A 27418-nucleotide genomic window follows, 5' to 3' on the forward strand; every position below is an offset into this window, starting at 1 on the left:
GCCCCGATTAGCTTTCTAAACAAAGGAGGTTGGCGGGGGGAAAGCGGCGGGAGGGGTAAGTGCCTCCTCCCACGCTCTTAAAGCGGCACTCCTGCTGGAACCAGTGGAGCCGCTGGTTCTTTGAACCCGTTCGGAGGCCCATAAAGGGCCATAAAGGGCCTCCGAACCGGTTCTGTGCACATCCCTACTCAGAGGCAACAACTTTTGAAAATTAAGCAAAAAAGTTCATTTTTTCAAAGCAGAAGCACGGTGTGATAGTATTTAGCAACTCTATGGGGATTGAGGGTAACACAGGGAGTGAAGATGGATGCCGGGGTGGGGGAGGAGTGGAAGGCAGAGACGTGGATAATTTAGTGGTTGGTAGGTGATTCAGGGTGGGTGAAGACTGTGGGCCGGGGTAGGGGGGGCGGAGAGTAAAGATCAGCTTTTATACCTGTCCTCTTGTCTGCTGTTTTGAAAGCAAAGCCAAGAGAGTGGATTTCATTGGAGAGATCTAAAGTCCTGGCTGCAGAGATGCTGCCAAACAGGGGCAGCCCTTCCATGAGGCAAGGTGAGGCATCACCTCAGGCAGTAGATAACTGGGGTGCCGGTGAGGGAGCAAGATGCCCTCTTTAATCCTCAACCTGTCTTTTCATGTGCTAACAATCAACATAAGTTATTCGCACAGGCAGCACTGAGGACAGCTTACAATATTATATCGACTGGCTGGTGGAAGGGTGGCCCTCTTTGGAGGCAGGAAGCTGAGGTGATTCCTAACCTTCCCCACTTAAAAAAAAAGGGAGGAAAGAAGGAGGCGGGTGTGTGCAGGGGGCCAGCATTCGTCACTCTGCCTCAGGTCAGGTGCACAGTGGTCTTGGGCCGCCGCTGCTGCCAATTGATAGGCAAGAAGAGACAGCAGGGTGCCAGCCTGGCATCAATTTCAAGGGGTTAACGCACTCTGCACACCAACAGAGGGAGCACAAGGCTTCCAGGGCAGTCAGATACAGGTATTAGCCCACACGAAGCCCATCCAGAGGGGCTATTCTCATGAGCAGCGAAAATCAGGCTAGGAGAGCCTAGCCCGATTTTCGCTGCTCATGTAAACCACCGGGCTCGCAGGCGAGCCCAGTGGCTTACAAGCAGCTAGCCCGCTTTTGTAGCCCTCCCCCAAGCCCGGGTTTGCGTGCTTCCTGATCGTAAGTAGCGGCTCCACACCACGGCTACTCACGAGGAGACCCCTGCAGGGGAGGCGAAAATCCACCTCCCGGCTCTGGGGGTCTCACCAGCATGCCCTGCACACTTGCGCATCGGCCCCCACTCCGTCACGGAGCTGGCAATCGTGTGGGTGGCCAATCCAGCTGCCCAGGGCTCCCTCCCTGATCGTGAGCGGGGAGAGCAGGCTTAGCCCGCTCTCCCCGCTCAGCTCACCAAACCGGGTCTCACCTATCATGAGACCCAGCTCAGGGAATGGCCAGATCCATTAGTTCTGTTCCAGGTTTCAGTGATTGGGTCCAGGTCTAGGGAGGCCCAAGCTAGTCTTATGCAGATTTCCCCACAAAAACTTCACACCAGCTGGTCTTGTGGTAGCAAGCATGACTTGTCCCCTTAGCTAAGCAGGGTCTGCCCTGGTCGCATCTGAATGGGAGACTTGATGTGTGAGCACTGCAAGATATTCCCCTCAGGGGATGAAGCCGCTCTGGGAAGAGCAGAAGGTTTCAAGTTCCCTCCCTGGCTTCTCCAAGCTAGGGCTGAGAGAGATTCCTGCCTGCAACCTTGGAGAAGCCGCTGCCAGTCTGTGAAGACAATACTGAGCTATGGTCTGACTCAGTATATGGCAGTTTCCTATGTTCCTACCCCAGGAGAGTGCTTTCAACCTGGGATCAGGAGTCAGAGTCCAGTGATTCAGCTTAAGAGTGAAAGGGTTTGAGAGCAAGAGTGGATCTCTGGCTGGGCAAGTCTTCAGAGAAGAACTAGCTCACTGCTTGTGTGGCACACCCACTCTGTCACTGCTGTGAGCAAAGGCAGAGGAGGCTCCATGCGAAGTCAGAGGTGCCTCAGAGCAGCTGCGCCTTGTGGCCAAGCCCAGGGGGAAACACTTATACCATTTAAGTACATTCTTACATTAATTTCTTACACCCACCATGCAGGTTTTATACCCAGTGGAGTGAAACAGCCTCAGGCTCATTCCCACATATAAAACTACCAGTGTGAACTGAGGCTATGTACATGTACACCCAAGTAGTCCCTGCTTATTTACTCTATTTGACTGAAAAGGGAGCAGTTGGACCATATGAGCAGGGCCTCCTCCATAGGTATTTGAGCACCTTTGCTTTGATTCCCCATGAAGGTTTTTTCTGTAGATGGAAAATGAGCTGGATGCTCACTCCTGTTATTCTACAGATTTGAAAAACTGCATGCTAGGCTGTTACTACACTTGCTCAGATCTTTATATCCTACACATGTGCATGGCTATGCTTTGAGGCTAAAATGGAAGAATCTCTCAAAACCAAATGTACAAGTATAAGTAACAAATAGATTGCAGTCCATACAGTAGAGTAAGACATATTTGAGTAATCAGAGAAACAGACAGGCTCAAAGGTAGGGATGTGCACGGAACCGTGATGGAGGTGCCGCTTTAAGAGTGGGGGGGGAGGGTGCACTTACCCCTCCCGCTGCTTTTCTCCCACCAGCGTCCTTTGTTTAGAAAGCTAATCGGGGCGGCAGCATACCTCCTTGCCATCTCGTTGCCCCTGTTGGCCGGATATGGCCAGAAGTCCCCGACGTGGATGAGGTACGCTGCCGCCCCGATTAGCTTTCTAAACAAAGGAGGTTGGCGGGGGGAAAGCGGCGGGAGGGGTAAGTGCCTCCTCCCACGCTCTTAAAGCGGCACTCCTGCTGGAACCAGTGGAGCCGCTGGTTCTTTGAACCCGTTCGGAGGCCCATAAAGGGCCATAAAGGGCCTCCGAACCGGTTCTGTGCACATCCCTACTCAGAGGCAACAACTTTTGAAAATTAAGCAAAAAAGTTCATTTTTTCAAAGCAGAAGCACGGTGTGATAGTATTTAGCAACTCTATGGGGATTGAGGGTAACACAGGGAGTGAAGATGGATGCCGGGGTGGGGGAGGAGTGGAAGGCAGAGACGTGGATAATTTAGTGGTTGGTAGGTGATTCAGGGTGGGTGAAGACTGTGGGCCGGGGTAGGGGGGGCGGAGAGTAAAGATCAGCTTTTATACCTGTCCTCTTGTCTGCTGTTTTGAAAGCAAAGCCAAGAGAGTGGATTTCATTGGAGAGATCTAAAGTCCTGGCTGCAGAGATGCTGCCAAACAGGGGCAGCCCTTCCATGAGGCAAGGTGAGGCATCACCTCAGGCAGTAGATAACTGGGGTGCCGGTGAGGGAGCAAGATGCCCTCTTTAATCCTCAACCTGTCTTTTCATGTGCTAACAATCAACATAAGTTATTCGCACAGGCAGCACTGAGGACAGCTTACAATATTATATCGACTGGCTGGTGGAAGGGTGGCCCTCTTTGGAGGCAGGAAGCTGAGGTGATTCCTAACCTTCCCCACTTAAAAAAAAAGGGAGGAAAGAAGGAGGCGGGTGTGTGCAGGGGGCCAGCATTCGTCACTCTGCCTCAGGTCAGGTGCACAGTGGTCCTGGGCCGCCGCTGCTGCCAATTGATAGGCAAGAAGAGACAGCAGGGTGCCAGCCTGGCATCAATTTCAAGGGGTTAACGCACTCTGCACACCAACAGAGGGAGCACAAGGCTTCCAGGGCAGTCAGATACAGGTATTAGCCCACACGAAGCCCATCCAGAGGGGCTATTCTCATGAGCAGCGAAAATCAGGCTAGGAGAGCCTAGCCCGATTTTCGCTGCTCATGTAAACCACCGGGCTCGCAGGCGAGCCCAGTGGCTTACAAGCAGCTAGCCCGCTTTTGTAGCCCTCCCCCAAGCCCGGGTTTGCGTGCTTCCTGATCCTAAGTAGCGGCTCCACACCACGGCTACTCACGAGGAGACCCCTGCAGGGGAGGCGAAAAGCCACTTCCCGGCTCCGGGGGTCTCACCAGCATGCCCTGCACACTCACGCATCGCCCCCCGCTCCGTCACGGAGCCGACAATCGTGTGGGCGGCCAATCCAGCTGCCCAGGGCTCCCTCCCTGATCGTGAGCGGGGAGAGCAGGCTTAGCCCGCTCTCCCCGCTCAGCTCACCAAACCGGGTCTCACCTATCATGAGACCCAGCTCAGGGAATGGCCAGATCCATTAGTTCTGTTCCAGGTTTCAGTGATTGGGTCCAGGTCTAGGGAGGCCCAAGCTAGTCTTATGCAGATTTCCCCACAAAAACTCCACACCAGCTGGTCTTGTGGTAGCAAGCATGACTTGTCCCCTTAGCTAAGCAGGGTCTGCCCTGGTCGCATCTGAATGGGAGACTTGATGTGTGAGCACTGCAAGATATTCCCCTCAGGGGATGAAGCCGCTCTGGGAAGAGCAGAAGGTTTCAAGTTCCCTCCCTGGCTTCTCCAAGCTGGGGCTGAGAGAGATTCCTGCCTGCAACCTTGGAGAAGCCGCTGCCAGTCTGTGAAGACAATACTGAGCTATGGTCTGACTCAGTATATGGCAGTTTCCTATGTTCCTACCCCAGGAGAGTGCTTTCAACCTGGGATCAGGAGTCAGAGTCCAGTGATTCAGCTTAAGAGTGAAAGGGTTTGAGAGCAAGAGTGGATCTCTGGCTGGGCAAGTCTTCAGAGAAGAACCAGCTCACTGCTTGTGTGGCACACCCACTCTGTCACTGCTGTGAGCAAAGGCAGAGGAGGCTCCATGCGAAGTCAGAGGTGCCTCAGAGCAGGTGCGCCTGACTCCCACTGGGAATACTGGGAGCTGGGTGGGACTGCTCGGATGTACCGCATCATTCGCCAAGAGCCTCCCCCTGCCTGTTCTAGCAGTGGCAATGGAGTGGTAAGCACCACGCAAATAGCCTGCACCCGGCTTGGGTGTGTGGCTCACTGTAGAGTCTGTATGCCATTGTACATTAACATGTGAATAGGGCTAAAGGCAAAGGATTAAGTCATTGCTGGCTCTCACACCAAGATGGAAACACCTAGTTTCAGATGAGATAGAAATGTATATTATAGTTTGTTCTAATAGGACTGTTAATTACTGCCAACTGGATTTCAGGATGCACCTTTCCTGGAATCCATTTAAAACTCAACATGTCTTTTCATGTGCTAACAATCAACACAAGTTATTCCCACAGCCAGCACTGACAACAGCTTTCACTATTATATAGGTTGGTTGGTGGAAGGGTGGCCCTCGTTGGAGGAGGCATGAAGCTGAGGTGATATCTATCCCCCCCCACACACACACCATTTGTTTTACCTTATCTAATAGATATACCAAAGCTTTTAAGATAGCTGAAGCACAGTGCTGGTTTTTTAAGTTGCATTCAGTCCTTTTCCTATCAATGTGACTAATATGCATTTTTTCCTCCGGAATGATTTATGTCAAAAGCTTTCCAAAAACCTAAAGGAAAGACATTATTGATCATACTTAAAAGAAATAAATTGCGGGGGGGGGGAGTCGATATAGCAATAATAATTCTTTGCTTTCTTTCAGTGATTTTTAGCCAAGAAACTGTGGTTTGGGTTCCCCCCTCTTTTGAAAGTTTGATGAATGGAGTTTGCTTTTATGCAGGGCCATCCTTAGGCAGGTGCAAGACTTGGAGCAATGGTGGGGGTGGGGGTGCAATGCCTAGGTGAGAATTGCCACCAGTGATTTATTTATTTTACATTTTATATCCCACTCTTCTTCCAAGGAGCCCAGAGCAGTGTACTTAAGTTCCTTCTCACAACAACCCTGTGAAGTAGGCTAGGCTGAGAGAGAAGCGTCTGGCCTAGTATCATGGCTCAATGGGGATTTGAACTCGGGTCTCCCCAGTCCAAGTCCAGGACTCTAACCACTACGCCATGCTGGCTCTCTTTGACGCAGCGATGTAAGCCCTGGCGGCAGTGGTGGTCGGTGCTGGGGGGGGGGCAAATGGCCACAGCTGCAACTCTCTCTCTCTTTCTGCATTTTTGGCCCACCACAGCTGTTATAGCCACGGCACAGCAACAAGACAGAAAGAGAGAGACAGGCAGCCACGGCAGGTCAGGGAGAGAGGGAGAGATACAGCAGCAGCTGCTTGCCCCTGCCAGCCCACCCCACCCTCCACCCCACTTGCCATGCCCTCCGCCCCCAGCAGCCCCGGCCGCCACTCTCCTCATCTTCCTCCTTACCCTGAACTGCAGGCCACTTGCGACCACCATACCACCCTCTGCCCCACCAGCCCCCCTAGCAGTGGCCGCAACCCTATCCTCCTCCCACATAGGGCTCGGGCAATTGGTGCGGTGCTTGGACATTGCTGCACTGCTTGTATGTACAGGTTTAACAAGGATTTGCACAGAGTAAGGGATTCCTCTGAGCAGGGGAGGCCCTTCCAGGAGGTGAGGCAATTGCTTCAGGAAGCAGATTACTGGGGTGCCAGCAAGGTGGCAAAAGGCCCTTCTACCCCCTGCTTTTAAAAAATGCAAGAATGAAGGATGCACACAAGGAGGGTGGCATTTGGCACCCTGCCAAAGGGGCACAGAGGCCTTGAGTTGCCACTGCTTCTGAGGTCCCACCCAAAGTCAAGGAGTCAAGCACTAAAGAAAAAGTTATGTAACAAAAACCAAGAGTTTCTACCTTCAGCATGTATCTCAAGTGCAGAGACCCATTAAATGGTTTGTAATGCTAGTTGTCAGCATGTAGAACCAATGAGTTGGCTGGAAGTTGGGGGTCATCCTGCAGAATGATCATATGTGGTCCAAGGGAGATGGGGAGATGCATCCTCTGCTCTCCTGAAAGAGCAGCCTGACAGTCGACTATCGCAAGTTCCTGAAATAAGATACAAACTGGGGATTTAAACCAGTTTTTCCTGACAGAATGTATGCCAGGAGAATTGTAACTGGGTTCTGGGTATAAAAGGGACTACACTGGTGTTAATTTGTATTTGGCATGGCCTTTGTTCTTGCTTCTGCACCCATAGGGTCAGTTCAGCCTCTTTTTAAACTGATATGCCGCTCCCATATATCAGTTTTCTTAGTCAGAGTGACTATGGCAAGGAAACATGAGACGGTGGAGAGGGAGGAGACACATGCAAATCTTTCTTGCCGGATTAGGTGGAAGGGATTAAGGTTCTAGAAGAATTCTGCAGCATGGATTTCACAAGGATCCAAAGGATATTGAAATGGCAAACTTTCACTTACAATATATCTATATATACATGCATGGTATAACAAGAGGCTTGATATAATACATTTACATTATACAGAGAGGAAGTTGAGTCTGCTAATAAAACAGTGACTTGCCCAGGGCCATCTAAAGTATCTGATGGGAACTGAGTGCACCTCTGCAAACAGGGCATAGAGGTAACTTTTAAAATGGTGGCACTCCTATATTTAATCTATGATATAAAACTATAGATCTAAATAATCCAGGGGTGTCGCTATAATTGAGTGAATGGGTTCAAAGCACCCGGGCCCCCAAGCTCCTGAGGGCCTCCCAGGTCCACCTCTCCCTATTTTCTTCATTATCTCCCTCACTCAGGGGGATTATCTCACCTCACTGCCAGGAAGAGGGGTGAACACAGGCCCCCTCTCTCAGAGCTACGCCCCTGAAAGAATCTATAGTTTTAAATGTTTAAGTTTTCATTTTAGAGTTATTAATCTATATTTTAAATGGTTTTAACTGTGTTAATGTTTTAGTTATTGTTGTGTTCTAAATTGTACACCACCCGCATATTTGTATATATGCGGTATAAAAATGTGCCAAATAAATAAAAATAGAACTATACCCAGAGAGAGTAACTGTCCTCATTCAGTGCAGCAGAGCATCCTGTCCAGGGACTGTTGCTGTTGTCTCCTTTGCACTGCTTTTTAAATTGTGACCCCTTTGGGACAGGGAACCACTTTCTCATTCCTTTTGCTATGTAAACTGCTTTGAGAACTTTTTCCATCATCACCACCATCATGTTCCACAGATCCAACTTCTTATTCAATGAACACTGGCTCTTAATGTATGTATGCCATTGTCATATTTACCCTGCAAGTATTTGTTTAGTGATATTACTAATATCTTACGCCCATTGACTTCATCGCACTGATGTCCTCTGAATTCTGCATTTGATCTGGGCACGTGGCTTTATTGTATAGTAATCTCATGATGTGTAGAAATAGCACTTTTACCGTCCATGTCTATGACATAGGAACAAATGAGTGGAGCTGTCTTTGTGTTTCTAAATAAATATTGCATATTTAGAATGGTAGCAAATCCCGATTGCTCTATTTGCATAGAATAATTACAGATAATTACAAATCGAACAAGTGTAATCAGATGGCATGCTGGTGGCTTTAATTCGCATAGAATTATTACAGAGCAGTGCTAATAATATTGTCTGCGAGCACACATAATTAGAAGGTGTCCTGTGAGATTACGGCAGCAACCCTAAAATGTGAATGGGTTTAATAAAACTAGGATGGATTGGGTCATGAATTAATTCATTGAAATCTGAGTGAAAGCTATTTATTTTTTATGCCTTAGACACAAAATGCTGCCTCTTTGAATGTAACAAAACAATGAGTTCGGTTGAGATCCTGAGTCACTAGGGCAGCATGTCAGATCTGGCTAATCAACGTGTCGAGCAACCGCTGTAAATTATTATTTATTATTTTTTTTTATTTATTATTAGAAGTAGCCATCTTTGTTACCATAATCTTGGTCTTTATCTGTCTGGAGCCATTCTGTTCTCCTAGGCATCATCTCTTTAATTAGCTGAAATACCTGGTAAAAGGTGTCCCATCCTTGAGCAAAATATTTTTGATGAGATGGCTTTTTTCATAAGACTAATTCAGTTCAGTTTTTCCTAGTAAGCAGGTTGATGATGGGTAACATGCCTTCTGTAATCCAAAAGCCAAAGTAGAGTACTTTTCATTTTACAGATGGGAAGCTGAGTCTGATAAAACAATGACTTGCATAAGGCCATATAATGGATCTGAGGCAAAGATGGGAACTGAGTGCACCTCTGCAAACAGGGCGAAGAGGTACCTTTTACTGAGACCACCTTAAAAAAACCCACAAAGTAGCCAAGCTTTCTCTTCCAGAACTCTTGTACAGACTGGTGTTAAGCAAAACAAAAAAGGAGAGAGAGAGAGAGAGAGACAAATGCAGGCATTACTGGGGGGGGGGTCAGGGTGAGCCATTTGTAACCATAGGAAAATGGAAAGCAGGAGATTTTGTCATCTGATTAGCTTCTGCTAGATTTGAGACAGAGGACTGCTAGGACAAAGAAACAAAAATTGCCAGCCCCCCACGATGGAAATATTAAAGGTACCTCCCTTTAATTTGTTAATCTTACTTAGATCTCATTCCAGGATTGAGCACAGGTTTCTTGAAAGACAAGAGCAGAAGGAAAGAAAAACATAGTGATCCTTATACAGTGGTCCCTCGACTTACGTAATTAATCCGTTCCGAACGCACGTTCGGAGGTCGAAATTTTCGTAAGTCGAAGAGCGCACCACGGAAGTCTGGAAACATTCGTAAGTCGAGGAAACCACATCTAAAAATTCGTAGGTCGAGTAAGCTGAATCTAAACCGGCAACTACTTCCGGTCTTTTTTGTCGTAGGGGTGAGTCCGAACCGGTCCGGCGGCCATTCTAAAGAATGGCCGAACTGCCGGAGCAGTTCGGCGCTTGCTGGTCCGGGTCCAGGTGGGGGGTATTGCTTTAAGGGCGGGAGGGCTTGCTTACCCCTCCCGCCTCTTTGCCCCCTCCAGCGCCCGTATTTAATAGACTAACGAGGCGCTGGAAACCAGCCGCCCCCGCCCCCCCCCGCCGCCGCGAGCAGATTTCTCTGAAAACTACCCATACCCCTGCCGCCTCCGTAGCCCGCCAGCCAGCCAGCCCTTCCTCACTCCCTCCCAGCTGCCCGCCCGCCCGCCCGAGTCCTCACCGGAATGCTTTGTTAAAAAACGAGAGGAGCTCCCGAACAGAGCTCCTCTCGTTACGAAGGCCTGCTGCAGAATGAAGGCGCTTTGCGCGCGCGCGCGCATGCACGCACCACAAAGGACGCCTATCGCCGGAGGCCCGGTCTACCCGGCCGGGAAAGGGAAATTTCCACTGGGTCCCCCTGCTGCTATAGTAGCTGCGCCTGAGGCGGGGCTGAAGAGAGGGGGAAGGCGGGATGGCAGGCTATTGCTGGCTATTGCTAAGTGACGACGAGGAGGGGAGCCGGGCTTTCAAAAGCGGACCTTTTTTTAATCCTAAAAGCAGAGGGTGAGCAGTCTGCAGAGGGTGAGCGGTCTGTATGTGCTTCTCTCGGGAGGACCGCCGTGTGTCCTTTCTCCCTCGTGTCCTTTCCCTGCCTCTCTTCCGCCAGCCACGCCACCTCGTCTCCCCTTCGTGTTGCCCTTCCCGCCCCCTTCGCGCGCTCTCTGGCTTGTCTGCCTTCTTGGGTTGGAAACCCAATTTTCTTTTAATTACATTTAAAAAGTGGGGCAGCGATTCATGAAGGTATTCAGTGAGCGCGCAAAGCATTACTGTGGGCTTTGCAGCGCTTTCCAGAGGAGCAGCGGGGAAGGGGCGGCAGGGAGATATCCTGCACCCCAATTACACTATGAATTACGGGGGCCACATCGGAAAGCGGCGGGAGGGGTAAGTAAACCCTCCCGCCGCTCTTAAAGTGACCCCCCAGCCCCGGACTGAACCACCCAGCTCCAGACCAGTCCGGACTGGTCCGGAGACCTTTTCAATGGCCTCCAGACCGGTCTGGGCCCACCCCTACTTGCAGGGAAAATATGACAATGGCATACATACATTAAGAGCCAGTGTTCATTGAATAAGAAGTTGGATCTGTGGAACATGATGGTGGTGATGATGGAAAAAGTTCTCAAAGCAGTTTACATAGCAAAAGGAATGAGAAAGTGGTTCCCTGTCCCAAAGGGGTCACAATTTAAAAAGCAGTGCAAAGGAGACAACAGCAACAGTCCCTGGACAGGATGCTCTGCTGCACTGAATGAGGACAGTTACTCTCTCTGGGTATAGTTCTATTTTTATTTATTTGGCACATTTTTATACCGCATATATACAAATATGCGGGTGGTGTACAATTTAGAACACAACAATAACTAAAACATTAACACAGTTAAAACCATTTAAAATATAGATTAATAACTCTAAAATGAAAACTTAAACATTTAAAACTATAGATTCTTTCAGGGGCGTAGCTCTGAGAGAGGGGGCCTGTGTTCACCCCTCTTCCTGGCAGTGAGGTGAGATAATCCCCCTGAGTGAGGGAGATAATGAAGAAAATAGGGAGAGGTGGACCTGGGAGGCCCTCAGGAGCTTGGGGGCCCGGGTGCTTTGAACCCATTCACTCAATTATAGCGACACCCCTGGATTATTTAGATCTATAGTTTTATATCATAGATTAAATATAGGAGTGCCACCATTTTAAAAGTTACCTCTATGCCCTGTTTGCAGAGGTGCACTCAGTTCCCATCAGATACTTTAGATGGCCCTGGGCAAGTCACTGTTTTATTAGCAGACTCAACTTCCTCTCTGTATAATGTAAATGTATTATATCAAGCCTCTTGTTATACCATGCATGTATATATAGATATATTGTAAGTGAAAGTTTGCCATTTCAATATCCTTTGGATCCTTGTGAAATCCATGCTGCAGAATTCTTCTAGAACCTTAATCCCTTCCACCTAATCCGGCAAGAAAGATTTGCATGTGTCTCCTCCCTCTCCACCGTCTCATGTTTCCTTGCCATAGTCACTCTGACTAAGAAAACTGATATATGGGAGCGGCATATCAGTTTAAAAAGAGGCTGAACTGACCCTATGGGTGCAGAAGCAAGAACAAAGGCCATGCCAAATACAAATTAACACCAGTGTAGTCCCTTTTATACCCAGAACCCAGTTACAATTCTCCTGGCATACATTCTGTCAGGAAAAACTGGTTTAAATCCCCAGTTTGTATCTTATTTCAGGAACTTGCGATAGTCGACTGTCAGGCTGCTCTTTCAGGAGAGCAGAGGATGCATCTCCCCATCTCCCTTGGACCACATATGATCATTCTGCAGGATGACCCCCAACTTCCAGCCAACTCATTGGTTCTACATGCTGACAACTAGCATTACAAACCATTTAATGGGTCTCTGCACTTGAGATACATGCTGAAGGTAGAAACTCTTGGTTTTTGTTACATAACTTTTTCTTTAGTGCTTGACTCCTTGACTTTGGGTGGGACCTCAGAAGCAGTGGCAACTCAAGGCCTCTGTGCCCCTTTGGCAGGGTGCCAAATGCCACCCTCCTTGTGTGCATCCTTCATTCTTGCATTTTTTAAAAGCAGGGGGTAGAAGGGCCTTTTGCCACCTTGCTGGCACCCCAGTAATCTGCTTCCTGAAGCAATTGCCTCACCTCCTGGAAGGGCCTCCCCTGCTCAGAGGAATCCCTTACTCTGTGCAAATCCTTGTTAAACCTGTACATACAAGCAGTGCAGCAATGTCCAAGCACCGCACCAATTGCCCGAGCCCTATGTGGGAGGAGGATAGGGTTGCGGCCACTGCTAGGGGGGCTGGTGGGGCAGAGGGTGGTATGGTGGTCGCAAGTGGCCTGCAGTTCAGGGTAAGGAGGAAGATGAGGAGAGTGGCGGCCGGGGCTGCTGGGGGCGGAGGGCATGGCAAGTGGGGTGGAGGGTGGGGTGGGCTGGCAGGGGCAAGCAGCTGCTGCTGTATCTCTCCCTCTCTCCCTGACCTGCCGTGGCTGCCTGTCTCTCTCTTTCTGTCTTGTTGCTGTGCCGTGGCTATAACAGCTGTGGTGGGCCAAAAATGCAGAAAGAGAGAGAGAGTTGCAGCTGTGGCCATTTGCCCCCCCCCCAGCACCGACCACCACTGCCGCCAGGGCTTACATCGCTGCGTCAAAGAGAGCCAGCATGGCGTAGTGGTTAGAGTCCTGGACTTGGACTGGGGAGACCCGAGTTCAAATCCCCATTGAGCCATGATACTAGGCCAGACGCTTCTCTCTCAGCCTAGCCTACTTCACAGGGTTGTTGTGAGAAGGAACTTAAGTACACTGCTCTGGGCTCCTTGGAAGAAGAGTGGGATATAAAATGTAAAATAAATAAATCACTGGTGGCAATTCTCACCTAGGCATTGCACCCCCACCCCCACCATTGCTCCAAGTCTTGCACCTGCCTAAGGATGGCCCTGCATAAAAGCAAACTCCATTCATCAAACTTTCAAAAGAGGGGGGAACCCAAACCACAGTTTCTTGGCTAAAAATCACTGAAAGAAAGCAAAGAATTATTATTGCTATATCGACTCCCCCCCCCCCGCAATTTATTTCTTTTAAGTATGATCAATAATGTCTTTCCTTTAGGTTTTTGGAAAGCTTTTGACATAAATCATTCCGGAGGAAAAAATGCATATTAGTCACATTGATAGGAAAAGGACTGAATGCAACTTAAAAAACCAGCACTGTGCTTCAGCTATCTTAAAAGCTTTGGTATATCTATTAGATAAGGTAAAACAAATGGTGTGTGTGTGGGGGGGGATAGATATCACCTCAGCTTCATGCCTCCTCCAACGAGGGCCACCCTTCCACCAACCAACCTATATAATAGTGAAAGCTGTTGTCAGTGCTGGCTGTGGGAATAACTTGTGTTGATTGTTAGCACATGAAAAGACATGTTGAGTTTTAAATGGATTCCAGGAAAGGTGCATCCTGAAATCCAGTTGGCAGTAATTAACAGTCCTATTAGAACAAACTATAATATACATTTCTATCTCATCTGAAACTAGGTGTTTCCATCTTGGTGTGAGAGCCAGCAATGACTTAATCCTTTGCCTTTAGCCCTATTCACATGTTAATGTACAATGGCATACAGACTCTACAGTGAGCCACACACCCAAGCCGGGTGCAGGCTATTTGCGTGGTGCTTACCACTCCATTGCCACTGCTAGAACAGGCAGGGGGAGGCTCTTGGCGAATGATGCGGTACATCCGAGCAGTCCCACCCAGCTCCCAGTATTCCCAGTGGGAGTCAGGCGCACCTGCTCTGAGGCACCTCTGACTTCGCATGGAGCCTCCTCTGCCTTTGCTCACAGCAGTGACAGAGTGGGTGTGCCACACAAGCAGTGAGCTGGTTCTTCTCTGAAGACTTGCCCAGCCAGAGATCCACTCTTGCTCTCAAACCCTTTCACTCTTAAGCTGAATCACTGGACTCTGACTCCTGATCCCAGGTTGAAAGCACTCTCCTGGGGTAGGAACATAGGAAACTGCCATATACTGAGTCAGACCATAGCTCAGTATTGTCTTCACAGACTGGCAGCGGCTTCTCCAAGGTTGCAGGCAGGAATCTCTCTCAGCCCCAGCTTGGAGAAGCCAGGGAGGGAACTTGAAACCTTCTGCTCTTCCCAGAGCGGCTTCATCCCCTGAGGGGAATATCTTGCAGTGCTCACACATCAAGTCTCCCATTCAGATGCGACCAGGGCAGACCCTGCTTAGCTAAGGGGACAAGTCATGCTTGCTACCACAAGACCAGCTGGTGTGGAGTTTTTGTGGGGAAATCTGCATAAGACTAGCTTGGGCCTCCCTAGACCTGGACCCAATCACTGAAACCTGGAACAGAACTAATGGATCTGGCCATTCCCTGAGCTGGGTCTCATGATAGGTGAGACCCGGTTTGGTGAGCTGAGCGGGGAGAGCGGGCTAAGCCTGCTCTCCCCGCTCACGATCAGGGAGGGAGCCCTGGGCAGCTGGATTGGCCGCCCACACGATTGTCGGCTCCGTGACGGAGCGGGGGGCGATGCGTGAGTGTGCAGGGCATGCTGGTGAGACCCCCGGAGCCGGGAAGTGGCTTTTCGCCTCCCCTGCAGGGGTCTCCTCGTGAGTAGCCGTGGTGTGGAGCCGCTACTTAGGATCAGGAAGCACGCAAACCCGGGCTTGGGGGAGGGCTACAAAAGCGGGCTAGCTGCTTGTAAGCCACTGGGCTCGCCTGCGAGCCCGGTGGTTTACATGAGCAGCGAAAATCGGGCTAGGCTCTCCTAGCCTGATTTTCGCTGCTCATGAGAATAGCCCCTCTGGATGGGCTTCGTGTGGGCTAATACCTGTATCTGACTGCCCTGGAAGCCTTGTGCTCCCTCTGTTGGTGTGCAGAGTGCGTTAACCCCTTGAAATTGATGCCAGGCTGGCACCCTGCTGTCTCTTCTTGCCTATCAATTGGCAGCAGCGGCGGCCCAGGACCACTGTGCACCTGACCTGAGGCAGAGTGACGAATGCTGGCCCCCTGCACACACCCGCCTCCTTCTTTCCTCCCTTTTTTTTTAAGTGGGGAAGGTTAGGAATCACCTCAGCTTCCTGCCTCCAAAGAGGGCCACCCTTCCACCAGCCAGTCGATATAATATTGTAAGCTGTCCTCAGTGCTGCCTGTGCGAATAACTTATGTTGATTGTTAGCACATGAAAAGACAGGTTGAGGATTAAAGAGGGCATCTTGCTCCCTCACCGGCACCCCAGTTATCTACTGCCTGAGGTGATGCCTCACCTTGCCTCATGGAAGGGCTGCCCCTGTTTGGCAGCATCTCTGCAGCCAGGACTTTAGATCTCTCCAATGAAATCCACTCTCTTGGCTTTGCTTTCAAAACAGCAGACAAGAGGACAGGTATAAAAGCTGATCTTTACTCTCCGCCCCCCCTACCCCGGCCCACAGTCTTCACCCACCCTGAATCACCTACCAACCACTAAATTATCCACGTCTCTGCCTTCCACTCCTCCCCCACCCCGGCATCCATCTTCACTCCCTGTGTTACCCTCAATCCCCATAGAGTTGCTAAATACTATCACACCGTGCTTCTGCTTTGAAAAAATGAACTTTTTTGCTTAATTTTCAAAAGTTGTTGCCTCTGAGTAGGGATGTGCACAGAACCGGTTCGGAGGCCCTTTATGGCCCTTTATGGGCCTCCGAACGGGTTCAAAGAACCAGCGGCTCCACTGGTTCCAGCAGGAGTGCCGCTTTAAGAGCGTGGGAGGAGGCACTTACCCCTCCCGCCGCTTTCCCCCCGCCAACCTCCTTTGTTTAGAAAGCTAATCGGGGCGGCAGCGTACCTCATCCACGTCGGGGACTTCTGGCCATATCCGGCCAACAGGGGCAACGAGATGGCAAGGAGGTATGCTGCCGCCCCGATTAGCTTTCTAAACAAAGGACGCTGGTGGGAGAAAAGCAGCGGGAGGGGTAAGTGCACCCTCCCCCCCCACTCTTAAAGCGGCACCTCCATCACGGTTCCGTGCACATCCCTACCTTTGAGCCTGTCTGTTTCTCTGATTACTCAAATATGTCTTACTCTACTGTATGGACTGCAATCTATTTGTTACTTATACTTGTACATTTGGTTTTGAGAGATTCTTCCATTTTAGCCTCAAAGCATAGCCATGCACATGTGTAGGATATAAAGATCTGAGCAAGTGTAGTAACAGCCTAGCATGCAGTTTTTCAAATCTGTAGAATAACAGGAGTGAGCATCCAGCTCATTTTCCATCTACAGAAAAAACCTTCATGGGGAATCAAAGCAAAGGTGCTCAAATACCTATGGAGGAGGCCCTGCTCATATGGTCCAACTGCTCCCTTTTCAGTCAAATAGAGTAAATAAGCAGGGACTACTTGGGTGTACATGTACATAGCCTCAGTTCACACTGGTAGTTTTATATGTGGGAATGAGCCTGAGGCTGTTTCACTCCACTGGGTATAAAACCTGCATGGTGGGTGTAAGAAATTAATGTAAGAATGTACTTAAATGGTATAAGTGTTTCCCCCTGGGCTTGGCCACAAGGCGCAGCTGCTCTGAGGCACCTCTGACTTCGCATGGAGCCTCCTCTGCCTTTGCTCACAGCAGTGACAGAGTGGGTGTGCCACACAAGCAGTGAGCTAGTTCTTCTCTGAAGACTTGCCCAGCCAGAGATCCACTCTTGCTCTCAAACCCTTTCACTCTTAAGCTGAATCACTGGACTCTGACTCCTGATCCCAGGTTGAAAGCACTCTCCTGGGGTAGGAACATAGGAAACTGCCATATACTGAGTCAGACCATAGCTCAGTATTGTCTTCACAGACTGGCAGCGGCTTCTCCAAGGTTGCAGGCAGGAATCTCTCTCAGCCCTAGCTTGGAGAAGCCAGGGAGGGAACTTGAAACCTTCTGCTCTTCCCAGAGCGGCTTCATCCCCTGAGGGGAATATCTTGCAGTGCTCACACATCAAGTCTCCCATTCAGATGTGACCAGGGCAGACCCTGCTTAGCTAAGGGGACAAGTCATGCTTGCTACCACAAGACCAGCTGGTGTGAAGTTTTTGTGGGGAAATCTGCATAAGACTAGCTTGGGCCTCCCTAGACCTGGACCCAATCACTGAAACCTGGAACAGAACTAATGGATCTGGCCATTCCCTGAGCTGGGTCTCATGATAGGTGAGACCCGGTTTGGTGAGCTGAGCGGGGAGAGCGGGCTAAGCCTGCTCTCCCCGCTCACGATCAGGGAGGGAGCCCTGGGCAGCTGGATTGGCCACCCACACGATTGCCAGCTCCGTGACGGAGTGGGGGCCGATGCGTGAGTGTGCAGGGCATGCTGGTGAGACCCCCAGAGCCGGGAGGTGGATTTTCGCCTCCCCTGCAGGGGTCTCCTCATGAGTAGCCGTGGTGTGGAGCCTTTCCGCAGCTACTTACGATCAGGAAGTACGCAAACCCGGGCTTGGGGGAGGGCTACAAAAGCGGGCTAGCTGCTTGTAAGCCACTGGGCTCGCCTGCGAGCCCGGTGGTTTACATGAGCAGCGAAAATCGGGCTAGGCTCTCCTAGCCTGATTTTCGCTGCTCATGAGAATAGCCCCTCTGGATGGGCTTCGTGTGGGCTAATACCTGTATCTGACTGCCCTGGAAGCCTTGTGCTCCCTCTGTTGGTGTGCAGAGTGCGTTAACCCCTTGAAAGGGCCGTTAGTCTATTAAATACAGGCGCTGGAGAGGGCAAAGAGGCGGGAGGGGTAAGTAAGCCCTCCCCGCCCTAAAAGTAAGGCCCCCCCTTTGGTGCCGGTCCGGACTGCTCCGGACCGTGCCCATCCCTATTTTGTCGCTCGTAACTCGAAAACATCGGATGTCGAGTAGTTCGTAGGTCGAGGGACCACTGTATTAGGAAAATTGGCTCATTCCCCAAGGACCATCCCGCTGAGTTTACTTATCTTGCTGGCTCCAAGATGAGTCTGATTGATTATTTTATTACCTCAAGAAATCTTCTTCCTTATGTGGAGTGTCTAGAGGTTATCCCTAGGTTTAATAGTGACCATCTTCCAATTTCACTTTCTCTGAAGTCTCCCTTCCATCAACCTCACCTACAGACTCTGTACCCCCTTCCGCTGGAAGCGGAGGGTTTATTATGTCGAATAAGATGGTCAGCCCAACTGGATCAAGCGTTTAAAGACTTGCTAATTTCTGGCTGTATGCAAGATATGCGTGCATCTATTCTTAATGATGATCCACCATATACACCTTTAATATCCTATAATTCCTTAATTTTGAAATGTCAACAGCTCCTACTTGCTAACATCCGTAAGCCCTCATTACATCATCAAATGAGCTTTCAATCTTGGTTCGATAGAGAATGTATTGGTGCCAAAAAAGCCCTTAATACTAGATATCAAGCGTACAAAAGAAGTTCTAGTTTGCAGGATGCACAGAATTTGCTCCAGCAAAAAAGGCAGTATAAGTCCCTACTGGCCCGTAAAAAAAAAGAGGCCTTGAAGGAGAACTGGAAGAGGCTTATTCAGGCGGTAAGAACTAAAGATACATCATTATTTTGGCGCCTAATTAAATATTCCCCTAGCTATAGTCTTAACCCCTTAGGTTGTCATATTCATTCTGAAATGTGGGAGAAATACTTCCATGATCTATATAGAGACCCTAATGCTCACTCTGGAAATCCTTCTTATGAGATTAAAACCACTCCTCTGTGGTCCCCGGTGTCAATATCTGAAATTCATTGCCTAATTGCACAATTAAGATCTGGCAAGGCTCCAGGAGAAGATTCTATCCCCCCGGAGTTAATTAAAAACAATCCAGATTGGTGGGCACCAATTTTGGCTTCACTTTTTACCTATATAGATAGGACTGGCCAAATCCCTAAAGCATGGAAGGCTGCGATTATCGTCCCTATTTTTAAAAAGGGTACGCAAAATAATCCAGCCAATTATAGACCTATTAGCTTACTCAATATTATTGGTAAGCTTTATGCAAGGCATTTATGTAACAAACTAAGGGATTGGCTGGACCAAGAAAACCTCATTGCTGAAGAACAGGCGGGTTTTAGGGAGGGTCGCTCTGTTATTGATCATTGTTTAGTATTGCAACATCTTATTGAGAAGTATTCCTCACCTAGGACAACCTCTTTATATGCTGCATTTATTGATCTTAAGGCAGCTTTTGATTCGATCTCACAGGTAAAGCTTTGGAAGAAGCTGGGGACTTCCTCTATTAATCGCCGTTTGTTGTATCTGCTTCAAGCACTATATTCGGATACATCTCTTAAGGTTAGATCTCTCAAGGACATCTAACAAGAGCTATACCAACCCAGAAAGGTGTTAAGCAGGGTTGTATACTTGCCCCATTCCTGTTTAACTATTATATAAATTCGATGGTTGATCAACTTAGTCATTTAGACTTCCACCCTCCTAAGATCGCAGGGAGGCATATATCAATATTACTATATGCAGACGATGCGGTTCTCCTTTCGAGGACACCCATAGGTCTTAGGAAAATGCTGAGAGCATTAAACCTATACTGTAAAAAGGAAGGATTGGAAGTCAGTCTTCAGAAAACTAAAATAATGGCCTTTGCCAGGAGGCCTAAGATCCGTGCTTGGAGGATCGAGGGACACCCAATTGAGCAAGTGAATTTTTTAAAATATTTGGGAATAGTTTTCCATGCTGGGGGTGCCAGAAAAGCTCATGGGAACTACGTAGCCTCTGAAGCTCAGAAAAGCTCGCTTGCTATTTTACAATATTTGCGATTAAAGGGTGGCTCTTACTTACCGGTGGCTCTCAAATTGTTTAAAGCCAAGCCATTGGCCCAACTGCTTTATGGTGCACAGCTGGGCCTTTTTCCAAATATGGAGACCCTAGAACGTGTGCAATCAAAATTTTTGAGAACTGCACTTTGTGTTCCAAGATCTGTTTCCTAGGGATGTGCATGGTCCGGAGCAGTCCGGACCAGCACCGAAGGGGGGCCTGCATTTTAGGGCGGGGAGGGCTTGTTTACCCCTGCCGCCTCTTTGCCCCCGCCAGTGGCCGTAATCTATGGTAAAATTGGGGCGCTGGAAACCAGCCGCCCCAGCCGCCGCTGCTTCCGCCGCCCCCCCCCCCGTGAGCAGATTAGAGAAGGAAAGGCTACTGCCGCCCTCCCGCCCTCCCGCCCCGCCACCCCCCCACGAGTGCTCACCAAGTTTAAAGAAATTAGAGAGGAGCTCGCGAACAGAGCTCCTCTCTTATCGAAGCCTCCGGCCCAACTGGGGCTTTGGGCACGCGCGCACGCGCGCTAGAGCTCTTTATCCGCTAGAGCTTTTGCCGGAGGCCCGGTCTACCCGCCGGGAAGAAGCCGGGTAGACCGGGCCTCCGGCGATCGGAGGCCCGGCGGGTAGACCGGGCCTCCGATCGCCGGAGGCCCGGTCTACCCGGCTTCTTCCCGGCGGGTAGACCGGGCCTCCGGCAAAAGCTCTAGCGGATAAAGAGCTCTAGCGCGCGTGCACGCGCGCCCAAAGCCCCAGCTGGGCCGGAGGCTTCGATAAGAGAGGAGCTCTGTTCGCGAGCTCCTCTCTAATTTCTTTAAACTTGGTGAGCACTCGTGGGGGGGTGGCGGGGCGGCAGGGCGGCAGTAGCCTTTCCTTCTCTAATCTGCTCACGGGGGGGGCGGCGGAAGCGGCAGCGGCTGGGGCGGCTGGTTTCCAGCGCCCCAATTTTACCATAGATTACGGCCTCTGACGGGGGCAAAGAGGCGGGAGGGGTAAGCAAGCCCTCCCGCCCTTAAAGTGAGACCCCCCCACCCGGACCCGGACCGGCCCAGTCCGAATCGCTCCGGGAGTTCGGAGGCCATTAGAATGGCCTCCAGACCGGTTCGGACACACCCCTACTGTTTCCAATACTATCATCCGTCTGGAGGCAGGCCTGATTAAGGTTGAAGCAAATGTTTGGATTACCATATTATGCTATTGGCTTAGATTAATTTACGAGCCAGTTGGCCTAGCCCCGTTGATTTTACAAGATGACCATCGATCTAGATGGTCTCAGAATATTGAGGCTAAAATAGCTACACTCGGCCTCTCTGCTACAATCTTGTCCACTGTGGGTTATGACCATGCGAAATCGCTGATTAGACAGCGAGTTTTATTGATTCTGAGCGGCAAAATGATCTCAGTAAGGTGTCTAACTTATATATTGCAGAGGAGCGTAGATATATAGTTTCTGCAATGAGTTATTTCATTCGGCTAGAAATCCCGAGGTATAGAAAAGCTTTTACTTTAGCTCGCTGTCACAGTTTACCTTCAGCAGTACTTGAAGGTCGCTATAAAGGAGTTCCATTCTCAGACAGGCTTTGCCCTTGTGGGCTGGACCAGGTTGAAACCACTGAACACGTTTTACTATTTTGCTTATTTTATAAGGATATTCGTGAACTTTTTATCACACCTCTATTATGTAAATTTCCAGGTCGACAGGATCAATATTATTGCTCTTTGATGCTCTCCGACGCAGAGTCTGCTGTTACATCTAGAGTTGCTAGATACTGTGCTGCTGCCATTAATACTCGTCGGTGGATGATTAATAAGGGAATTTTATTGTTTTAATTTAATTTATAATATCTATTTTATTGTTATTGATACATTGTATCTTAACTAATTTTAAATTTTTATTTGCTGATTTCTGGTTCTGGTCAGTGACTGTAACAATAAAGACTGACTGATGGAGATTAATTTTAAGTAGAGATGTGTACACATTTATTTGGCACATCCAGTAGGGATGTGCTGAATCTGTTCAGTGTGGCCTGCCAAATCGTTCTGGTGGGGTAGGGACCAGTACCTGTAAGCATGAGTAAAGCAGGTCCTTTGCTGCCCCTCCGCTTTTCTGGGTGTGGCGCTGCGCCACTCAGAAGTCTGCACATGCGGCAGCAGAATGCACATGGCCACCACACATGCACAGAGACCATGTGCTTGGTCAGCAACACTATGCTGACCACGCATATGGCTGCTGCGCATGCTCCCCACTCCACCAAAACATTTGTGCACATCCCTAATTGTAAGTGATATATTGGGTGAGAGTCAATTGACTCTTCTGTAAAATAATAGGACACAGGATATTCGTGTCCAATTTTAATTGAAGGGGAAAGTACTGCAAGTTTTTCTGATGTTTATTGTTAGATTTTTTACTTAATTTTTAAATTTAATTTTAAATTAATTTAATTTTAATTACTTAATTTATACTTATTCCCCCCCCCCAAAGTAGATGAAGTATTCTTTTTATAGGAATTTCTGCAGAATCAATTACTTATGCAACATGCGCATTTCTTTGTTGTGTACAATCCACACCTTCTGATCTTGATGCACTTTTGTTGTCAGAATCTCAAGAAAGGAAGATATATAATTGTTGTCTTGGATCCCCAAAGGTTTTTCCCTTATGGCTAACAGCTTTGGAAGAGCTGGTCAGAAGTAAAGAGTTAGACACACACACACCCCACAAGCCTTTGTCCTGATCCAAAACTGGGGCTCTTCCACCTGATTTTTGAAAAAGATATTGGGAATGCGACATGGAACTCATGCCTCATGCAATTCGGCCCTTCAGATCTGTTGAAACCATTTGGCAGAGATTAATTTGTAAAATAAAGGATCTTGGATTGAAAGGTGAGGAATAAATCTACCATAAATAAATCTCTGACTAGATGGTAGACCAAAACCTGAATTATTTGCAAGGCTGGAGTGAACCATGATTAAACCCAAGAAATCCAACTTGCTCTTTCCTCCACATCTTGAAGGAAAGAGTAGTATACAGATGTTACTGGAGCTCCCTCTAGAGAAAATAAGCAATATTAACATTTATTAATAACTATGCAAAAGGCATGAGGAGAGAAACCTTGCCTCAAGCCTCACAATCAACTATAAAAAGCAATAAGGAACAGGGAGAACAAAACGAAACAAAAAGTGAAACAAACACATAGAATTAGAATGTCCTATCACTGAATAGAGAATATCACTAAAACAGGATATGTGTGACCCAAATTTAAACTGGATAAAGTTTTCAGAATGTGATAAGGTCTTGCTAAGGCTCTATCAGTCCTGTTGTCCTTTCATTTAAATGTTTCTTCCATTTGCCAGACTAACTGAATAGGTGATAGGCATTAAATAACTCAATCAGGAGATCATGAGAAGAATTAAACCAGCTTTAGAGCTTATTTTTCACGTTCAAAAATTAATATAACTATTTCTGACAATATAATTGACTTGTTATCTTCAATTATTTTACTTAACAGGTGGCTACTTTCCTCCTCAAAACTATGCACATTTTTTCTTCTTCTGGTAATCTTTCCCACTGCTGGCTATAGGCTCATCCATGAAACAGAGTCCTTTTTAAACAGTTAATTTGTAGAGCAAGTATTTTGTACCTCTGAAGCAGGCTTCGACACCCCCAAAGCGACCATGCCTCTCAGTGGAAGTTATTTTGTAGGGTATTCCCATGACTTCCTCTCGTTTCTTCACTGTTCCTTCCTTGTAATTCACTTGGCCAGAGTCCTCTTTTCCATTCATTCCTTCTCAGTTTCAGCCTTGCCTCTTTGCTGACTCTTCCCTCTAAGCTCACATCTAAATTCTGCCTCACTGCCCAGTGCTGGCTCAAGGCTTTGGGCTCCTGGAAGCAAAAACCAAGCCCCGGCTGACTCTAGGCCTGCCTTCCACCTTGGCCTGACCTCTAACCCATTACCAAGGGCACTGCTGGCTACTTAAGAAGACCTGGGCCCCAGGCCCACAGAACGTGACTCATGCCCATTCACCCCAATATTTCTGTATTTATTTCTTGTGCCTCTTCCATAACCCGTCACGCAGATGTTTTTTTCTTTTTTATTTTGTGGTGGTAAAGCTCTAATGCTGCTGGTTTGTTGGGCATCTGGAATTCAATCTATATATTTATTTCTCCTGGGTGTGCCTTCGAATGTGCGTCCCAGCACCCAGCCTGATTGGCTGGGTGGCGGAGGTGCCTGATTGGCTGGCGCACCCAGGAGAATTGGACGGCGGGTCCGGCCCAGCCACAGAGGTGGCACTCAGCCTGGCAGCCTGGGCCCGTCCCCGCCTGGAGACTGGAGCAGAAGGTGGGGGTGGGGGGAGAGGTAGCCGGCCCTGAAGAGGCTGGCTGCAGAGGCCGGCAAGCAGCGGCAGTGGGCCCGGTGGGCCGCGGAGACGGCACTTGGCGCGGCGGGCCCAGCCACAAAGGTGGCACTCAGCCCAGTGGTGGTCCAGGCTGTGGAGGTGGCTCTCGGCCAGGAGGCTGCCAAGGCCAGGCGCCCGTGGGATGCTGGGGTGGGAGGGAACCGGGCAGCGGGACTTCCCTGTTCACCGCCTGGGAGAAGGAGCGGTGGCGGCGGGACCCTTTTTGGCCACCCAGTACCTAATAAGGAGAGTAAAATGGGGAGGAGGCAAGGGCATAGCTATAATTGAGCAAAAGGGTTCAAAGAAGACGGGACCCCAGGTCCTGAGGGCCCTCCAGCTCCATCCCTCCCTATATTCATCATTATCTCCCTCACTCGGGGGGCCAGAGAAAGGGATGAACACGGGCCCCCTCTCCTCTAGCTATGCCCCTGGGAGGAGGGAAGGGCAAGAGAGCAGGGGGGAGGGCAAGAGAGTGTGGGGGAGGGGGAAGGCAAGAGAGCAGGGGCAGATGGGAGGGAAAAAGAGCAGGGGGAGGGCAAAAGCACTTGGGGCAGGGGGGAGGGCAAGAGAGCATGGGGTGGGGGAGGGGGAAGGCAAGAGAGAGTGGCAGGGGGAGGGGGAGGGAGGGAGAGTGGGGCAAGGGGGAGGGGAGGGCAAGAGAGTGGGGCAGAGGGGAAGGCAAGAGAGAGTGGGCAGGGGGGAGGTGGAGGGGAGGGCAAGAGAGAGTGGGGCAGGGGGAGAGGGGAAGGGCAGGAGAGAGGAGCAGGGGGAGGGAGGGCAGGAGAGACTGGGGCAGGAGCGTGAGAGAGAGGGGTGGGAGGGGAGGGTGGGCAAGAGAGAGTGGGGAGGGAGGAAGGGAGGGAGGGGAGGGGGCAAGAGAGTGGGGCAGGGGGAGGGGAAGAGGGGCAGGAGTGTGGGACAGAAGGGAGGGAGGGGGAGGGAGAGTGGGGCGGGAGGGAGGGTGCGGCAGTAGGGAGGGGGGAACAGCTGGCCCCAAAGAGCACACAGATGCTCTGTGCGGGTTGGCTAATAGCTTTTTGTTATTGCTAGGAGATGGACATCGCCAGTGCACACCTTTTAGTGTTTCTACCTTTTTAGATTCAAGTGCATTCCCGCCTGGCTAAAGAGCACAAACATTTCTAAATTCTAGTTTTAAGAAAGTAGAAACCATCGCCCCGCTCTGTTGTTTTTTTTTAAAGCACAGACACAACATCGAAAAAATAAACAACAACAACAACAACATAATCCAAAATCTTGACATCTCCAGGCAGCTAGAGCTGGGAAAGACCCCTGCCTGGAACCCCCTGAAGAACTGCTACCGGTTCTTGTAGGCCATCCTGAGCTAATGGGCCAGCGATCTGACTCAGCAGAAGGCAGCTTCAGCCTTCAGCCATATGAAGTATATCATCTAACACAATTGTTGTAATGTTAAGTAACTATCAAAATTCAAACACAATTAAGAATCTTGGTGCATTTTGCATTATACTAGTTACTTAGCAGTACCACAAAACAATCCAAAAATATATAATAAAATGGAAGTATGCAAAAATAAAAGCAATTCTCATGCAGACTCAGCCAAGTGGACAGAACCTTCCTGACAAAGAACATTAAAATGACCTGGCCAATAAGTTGGTCCAAAACACATGCGCGCGCACACAGATAGTTTTAAAAGAAAATTAATCAAATTCATAGGTCCATCAATTACTAGTAGTCATTATGTAATGTGGAACCTCCAGGATCAGAGGCAGTATACCTTTGAATACTAGTTCTAATCTCAAGAAGTCTTCCAGCTTTCTTTGCACATGCAAGGAAAGCCGGAAATGGGCTGCAAATAACAGGGCCCAGCTGTTCAGTCCCCTAGTAGGAGGCAGCTTGCCGCTGCTGCCCATACAGTGGGCTTAGAGATTTTAAAATGGGGCGCTGTGACTCTCCCCAACTTGCGCCCTCACCCTCCCTGCAGCTACAGCCAGCCATTTTGCCCCATCCCGCCACCAGCAATCTAACCTCCAGTTTGGATTATTGCAATGCACTCTACGTAGGGCTGCCTCTACATAGTTCAGAAACTTCAGTTAGTTCAAAATGCGGCAGCCAGATTGCTCTCTGGGGTCTCCCGCAGAGGCCACCAGCAATCTTTAGAGACAACTTTCCCCTCACCCAGTCGCCCCCCTCCCTACAGTTACTGCTGCCATTGTGGCTTTTTTTCAAATCAAAGTAAAAGGGGAAACTTTCCCCTCGCCCCCACTCCCTGCAGCTACTGCCGCTTCTCAAATTTTGCTGCTGTAAGCAGATGGCTCCTCGGCCTCTCAATTAATCCGCACCTGTCGGGAGGCGCTGGCCGATGCCATGAAGTTTATTAGCCTCTGAGAAGAATCTAGTGTTCCCACCTCTCTCCCCCACTCTTGTGCATTATCTCTCTGCCAGTCAGGGAACTGTGTGTTATCATGTCTAAGGAATTTAACAGCTGGGGAACCAAGGTTCTCATCTGTTTTACTTAGCTGAGGATGGTGTGTTAGGCCAAAACATCTTATGTTTTTATGTTTACCAATGTTTAGTTTTTCTTTGCTCAATAAAAGGTCTTTTTGTGAAGAGTTTGGATCAGAAAGTTTATTTTTGAGATAGCCGTTTTCCTAGATAGATCAAGTTTTATTTCTGGACTTAACTACATGTAACTATGGTTAGACTTATTGTCCAAGACAGCACCTTGGCACTTGTGTGACTGGAGGTAAATTTCATTGGAAAGATAAAGTTGTACCATTGAGTCGGTGTCAACTCCTGGTGACCACAGATGTGCCATGGTTTTCTTTGGTAGAATACAGGAGGGGTTTACCATTGCCATCTCTCGTGCATTATGAGATGATGCCTTTCAGCATCTTCCTATATCGCTGCTGCCCGATATAGGTGTTTCCCATAGTCTGGGAAACATACCAGTGGGGATTTGA

General features: G+C 49.1%; 1 protein-coding gene across 15 annotated transcripts in view; it reads left to right on the forward strand.

Moving 5' to 3' along the window:
• Window positions 1-27418, forward strand: part of MLANA (melan-A) — a 50553-nt gene that overhangs the window by 5099 nt on the left and 18036 nt on the right. The window contains exons 1-2 of one of the 15 annotated variants that reach the window (XM_053298551.1): window positions 10187-10319; window positions 12040-12231. The exons of 7 other annotated variants lie outside the window; for them this stretch is intronic. The gene's annotated coding sequence lies outside the window, so the exon portion shown is untranslated. Of the gene's footprint in view, window positions 1-3208; window positions 3331-9354; window positions 9376-9562; window positions 9585-10186; window positions 10338-12039; window positions 12232-15417; window positions 15713-27418 lie in introns of those variants that run through there. 7 more of the 15 variants (XM_053298548.1, XM_053298556.1, XM_053298559.1 and 4 more) reach the window with 7 other exon arrangements.

The sequence above is a fragment of the Hemicordylus capensis genome, chromosome 2 (genome assembly GCF_027244095.1).
Source record: "Hemicordylus capensis ecotype Gifberg chromosome 2, rHemCap1.1.pri, whole genome shotgun sequence".
Classification (NCBI taxonomy): domain Eukaryota; kingdom Metazoa; phylum Chordata; class Lepidosauria; order Squamata; family Cordylidae; genus Hemicordylus; species Hemicordylus capensis.